This window comes from Orcinus orca, chromosome 3, assembly GCF_937001465.1.
Source record: "Orcinus orca chromosome 3, mOrcOrc1.1, whole genome shotgun sequence".
Classification (NCBI taxonomy): domain Eukaryota; kingdom Metazoa; phylum Chordata; class Mammalia; order Artiodactyla; family Delphinidae; genus Orcinus; species Orcinus orca.
Window position 1 is genome coordinate 69,855,381 of NC_064561.1, and position 5,913 is coordinate 69,861,293.

The 5,913-nt window shown below is 51.0% G+C and overlaps 1 long non-coding RNA gene across 2 annotated transcripts in view; it reads right to left on the reverse strand.

Moving 5' to 3' along the window:
* The window catches only part of LOC117197556 (uncharacterized), a 90,755-nt gene extending 89,724 nt beyond the window's left edge, over positions 1-1,031 (reverse strand). Inside the window, exon 1 of one of the 2 annotated variants that reach the window (XR_007476517.1) lies at positions 839-1,023. This is a non-coding gene — a long non-coding RNA (uncharacterized LOC117197556). Of the gene's footprint in view, positions 1-838 lie in introns of both variants that reach the window. The other variant, XR_004478226.2, reaches the window with a different exon arrangement.
* Positions 1,032-5,913: the final 4,882 nt, after the last annotated feature.

Sequence of the window (5,913 nt, forward strand, 5' to 3'; positions counted from 1 at the left end):
CTGCAGTGGATAAACCGGAGCTGTCAGGCTGAGCAAGTGCAGCCATTCTGGGTGGTGGAGGCACCCAGTGGGCACCACTCCAGACCACAGTGCCACTGCAGGTGTACACCTGCCCCATCTCTGTCTCCCCCACCCCAACCTTCCAACTTTCCACACAAACTATTCATGTTGGGTTCTGGGGCTCATGAAGCTCCAGACCACAGGGAGCGTAGCAGGTGAAGATGTTAGCGGCTGGAACTAAAGTCGGGGACCCCTGTCCAAGGTGAAAAGGCACTGTGGCTATCCTGACAACAGGGTCCTTTCCCTCTTTCCCCTCGCTCAGATATAATAACAACTTTCACATACTGAGCCAGGCACCAGGAATGCGAAGAGGAGTAAGATCGAATCGCAGTCTCAATAAATAACCGATGTGTTAGGTGCATCCCAGACCCGTGGGGTGGGAAGGACTTATAGATGGCCAGAGGCCTGAAACAAGTAAGGGATGAGTAGCAGTTCTACCAGAATGGTGTGGGAAGGGCATTCCAGGCCGAAGGGACAGCTTGAGTAAAGGCAGGGAGGAGCGAGAAACAGCAAGCCGGGAGGAAGGCAGGGCGAGAGAAATACCGAAGACCGACTAGCAAAATGCTAGCGGAGGCGCGCGGCGAACGAGGGCAGGCCCTCACAGCACGCTTAGGCTTGGGGTTTTAGGCCCCGGGCCGGGAGCCGAAGGAGGAACTCCAGTAAAGTCAGCTGCGCTTAGAGAATTAGGGGGAAAAGTGGGACAAAATATAAAACCGGTGGGGACAGTGGGAACCTCAGACCCTCTTGGGACGCCCAAGTCCGCCTGTCCCGCGTTTACCTCAGCCAGGCCGGGCCGCGCGTTCCCGGCCCCGCCGCCGCCCCCTCCTTGGCAGCGGGTCCCCTGGCCGCCGGCTTCAGGGCGCGGGCGGACCCGGAGGGCCGAACTCCCGCCCACAGCCGCCCGCGGGCCGCCTGCCAGACACGCCGGGAAGGAAGAGCCTTGTATGGGCCTCAGGCAGGGAGCAAGCGTCTGGCAGGATCCCGGGAGGAAGCTCCATATATGGCGAGGGGCGGGCCGGGGTTGAGGAGCGCGCCCGGAGCGAGGAGCGCGCACGAGATGGAGGCCGCTTCCGCCGCCGCAAGGCGGAGCCGCGCCGCGCCGCGCCGCGCCGCCCCACCCCCACCCCGCGCCAGACCCACTACCCCTCACCCAACCCTTCCTGTCCCGGGAGGTACGCACAGCGCCCAGCACGGCTCCCTCGGTGTCGGAGCTACGGGAAGTGGGGACGGGAGGCGGGGTCCAGGCCGCCTTTGACGCCTGACCGAGCCGAGACTGATTCCCGGCTCCAGGCACTTGCTCTGTGACCTTGGGCAAAACGCTTCAGTCTCTGATCCTCAGATTCCTCTTCCTCCGAGAGGTGGGGATAAAAATGAGAAGGATGCCTGTTAAGCACGTCCGGGAGCGGTACGGCCCGCAGGGGCAGCGCATTCACCCTAACAATTGTGTGTGGCGGGGATGGGGGCGGGGATTCCCAATCCCCTGCTGTGTCCTTTTAGCCTCTCCCTAGCCACCTCGGTGCCTGGGGGCTATATGGAGCTGACGCCTCCAGAAGATATCTTTCCAGAAGAAAATAGGGCTACCTTAAGGTATAGAGTTTTCCCTTCCAAGCAGTGGGATTCAGACAGACGGGGTTACAATCCCAGCTTCTCCCCTTCCAGCTGACTGATGCTGGGAAAGCTACTTTACCTTCTCTAAATCTCAATTTCCTCATCTGTAAAATGGGGATAATTCTTGATCTGCAGGGTTGTTGTGGTAATCAGATGAAACGAAATGGGGCCTCTGTGCGTGTATGTGTGTGTGGTGTGAGAGAGAGAGAGAGAGAGGGAGAGAAAGAAGTGCTTGACTCGGGAGTAGGTGCTTAATTAATGTTAGTTCCTCAGTTCTCTGTGCACTTTCCCAACTGGAGGCTGGGGAGAAGGAGATAAGAAGGGCTAGGTAAGCTTGGCCATTCTTCCTGGAAGTCCTGCCCTCTTGGAGGAGACTGTCCCTTCTTTGACATCTATGGGAACTTGTTGCCAATATTTGGTGCTTCTTCCGGAGGCGTATCTGTGGCCCTAATGCTCCCCTTTCTCAGTTCAGCCACTGCCCTAATGACCTGCTCTCCTTGCCTGCTGTTCTTCTCTACCTACCCCAGAGCCTAGCTGACCTCCTGGACAGGCTGGCAAGGGCAAAAATAACCTGGAGGAAGTTGAAGTTCCCATCACAGCCAGAAACTGGTATCTAGGACATCATCCCCTCCCACACCTGCTGTCAGTACCACACCCACACATTTCAACAAGAGATGGGTATCAATCTCAGAGAAACATTCCCTAATCCTCCCTTTGGCCCTGCCCTGCGCTCATCTGTTCTGCCTGTACTGGAGTTCGACTTAAATCTAACCTGAACCTTCTTGCCTGTCAGTGGCAGCCCCATCCTGTAGTTAGCAGCCCCTAAGAGGTTCCAGGCAAGTTTGTGGACACACACAATAAATGTGTCACCCATTGCCTTGTTTCCTTTCATCCTGTCGTTGGCATGGTAACCTTCCCTGTAAAAGTTGCAGCCCTCACGGATGTTTTTCAGTTCTAGCAGGGACATAGCTCCTTCCCCTCACCCCGTGTAGATCACAGGGTGACATGTAGCTGTGTCATTCTGGCTCCTCTTCCAGAATGGGGATGTGGTGCTGGTGGCACAAAAGAAGGACTGGTTTATGGAGGGCAGCAGAGGACTTAAGGGAGATGCTGATTGGATCTCTGAGGAACAGATTCCTTCTGTCCTACATGTTGATCCTTGGCCACCCAGAGAAACCAGCTCTGAGGCCCAGAATATTTAGGGAGCCACTCAGGATCTCATGGTGAATGATAAACACACATCTTCACTAAAATCAGGCACCCAACAAATGGTATGATGGCCGGTGCTTAAGCCTATAGAATAAACTGATAAACTAAAAAGCCTCCAGAATCCAGTGATTTCCTCTCTCCTCAGTCCCTCTGTGGAATAAATCAATATTTATTAACCATCTCCCGTGTTCCAGTTTCCCCATATATTATTTAAACTAATTCTTCCCACAGTCCTTTGAGGAAGGTATTAGAACACATTTTACAAACAAGGAAGCTAAAATTTGGGCAGAGATCTTAAGCAACGTAACCAAAACTATGTGGCCGTGGAGTGGTGGCACTGAGACTGGAACCTAGGTCTTCAGACTCCCAATCCCACACAAAAGTCCTGTGTTCCTTTGTATTTGTGACTGTGCTACTGATAAAGAAATCCTTGCCCCCAGGTCCCAAGGCATTGCCTTTCTAGGAGGTCCTCAGGAACGAAATGGACATCAGCGTCAGTCTCTGTGGCCAAGGGGTCCTGCGTGGCCCTGCGTGGCACAGCAGCAGCAGCAGCAGTGTCCTCGTCCTCAAACCTGAGTCTTCCCCCTGCCAGCTGCCTTGTCTCCGTCATGGAGTTTCCCCAGCAGAGGGCAAGCCGAGGGAAAGTGGTTCCCAGCTGCCAGCCTCATCTAGACAAAATTGCATTAGCGCCAGCCCCGGCTTCGGTCCCTCCAGAGTGAGCACATACAGCTCCCCCGCAGAAGGGAGGGGCAGAGAGACACGGAGCAAAAAAGGAAACTTCCATTTCTTTCTTTGGCTGGGAAGCACTTGGCTTCGAGCTGCCACTCATCTTGTAGGTGGGGAAGATTAATACTGATCCTCTGGAGATTATAGAAGTCTCTAAAATGAACCCTTGGGCAAAAGGTTTGCTAGGGAGAGAGGCTAGTAGGAAAGCCCGAGGGTTGAGTGCAGCAGGAGGGAAAGAGAGGCAGTCTGAGGAGGGAGAGAGGCCCCTGATCTCCTCTCGTGCTCTTTTCTGGGTGTCATTCTTCTTTCCGTGGGACTTATGTCCTTTTGTCCAAAAAGACCAGAATAGTCATGTCCTGGCAACTGGAGCAGGGTGAGGGAGGAAGCAGTAGGAGGAGGCAACTATCAGATTGTCACCTCAAGCAAAACAGAGAATGCGTTAATAGTATTAATAGTTAATATTTAATAGTTAATAGCGGGTCAACCACACTTCATTTATTATCTTATTTAATAGATCCTACTGTTATCCCTGTTTTAGAGAAAAAGAAATTGAGAGGTTTATGGGACTCCTCAATGACAATACCTCCCAATAGGAGTGGGCCAAGCACTCAGCAGATATTCTCATTTAATCCTCACCACAAACCAGTGAGAGGGAACCATTATGCCCATTTTCTCCAGGTGAAAACTGAGGCTCAGAGAAGTAGGGAACTTGCCTGTGATCACTAAGTAATGTAAGTGGCAGAGTGAGGGATTAGAATTTGGATGTGTGAGTCCAGAACTTATGTGTTCAACACTGTCTTGCTGCCACCAAGTCTTCTCCACACCTTCTGGGACTCCTGCTCACATAGCCTGAGACCACAAATATCTGCCCACACCTGCACTTCCCTGCCTTTTGCCACACAGGTGAAAACCCAGCCAGGAGCATTCACTGGGTTTAGTTCAGACTTGCCACCAGCGTCTTTCTAGGGCTTGGACAGATGGGCCTGGGTAACATGGGGCCCTGTGTCTTGGGGCTCTGGCTCCCATCCAGACTCCCGAGGTGGGAGGAAACCTAGAGAGGACATTACCACCCTCCACATGCCTTGAGATTTCCCTAAGAGATACAAAGATGTATAAATTGAACAGCCCTCAGGAGGTCTCCTTAAGATCCAGGAAGGTGCTTCTTGCAGGAAAGGATGGTGAGCCCAGCAATTTCAACCAGTGAGACCCGAAAGCAGCAGTCTCTCCAGCTGGGCAGGCTCCCAGTGGCCTTTCTCAGAGGCTCCTCTGCACTGTTACATGAGCAGACTCCATCACTCCCACCCCCACTGCTGTGGAGGTGGGAAACACTTGGAATCCTGAGTCACAGGCAAGGTTCCACTTCACTTTCCCTGGAACAGCAAGTCAAGGATGTAGCCGGCAGTGTATTTGGAAAGGAAGGGCAACTGGAAAGTGAAAAAGAATAGTGCTCATTTCCTTCCCTACCATCTCTTTTATTTTAAAAACATTTTATGCATTTAATTTTTATCACACCATGTGTGATGCACGTTCATTGCAGAAAATACATGTTATGGAAATGAGGTTTATTAGTGTGAGTGTTCCTCCCTTTTTTCTCTCCTAACTTATCCATCCACCAAAAGGTTTCCAGCTCAGAATCCAATCCCACTTTCCCACTTTCCAGTTTAGAGGGTTCAGTCTTTGCCAGCCCAGTTCCTGGACATTTTGTGATGCACAATCAGAACTGGGGGGAGGGAGTAGTTAGAGAGAGAGGTAGAGTCTGAGAGGCTGGAAAAAGGAAGGACTTGGGCAGAGAGGCTAAACTGATCTATTTAATAAAGAACAAGGAAGGAGAGGGAGAAGGAAAGTTAGAAGGGAAAAGTAGGAGGACTTTTATGAAGTATTTCTGTGGGGCATTACGTGAACTCCCCATAATTCCCCAAGTAGAGGTTGGAATAACTCTGTATTTTCTGGCTCCAGGATCGTAATTCCTTATTTGCAATTCTTTATTGCAAACCTTGTAGAGCTTTGACCATGTAGAAATCCAGCATTTATTAGGGTTCTATACAGGAAAGTACAAAATATCATTATCCGATAAGTGAAAGAAAATAATCAAGTATTTATCCTGCCCTTTTTTTTTTTTTTTTTAAACAACTATGATTAAGCCTAAGTTCATCATCGACAAATTCTGGCTAACAAATGCAAATGGAATGGTAGAATTACAAAATCACCATTTAGTAACCTCTAATGAGATAATAGATTTAGACAAGGATCATCAGTAATCCAGGGATTCCTAAAACCATTGGGTCGTGAAGGATGGAAGGGAACTTTATA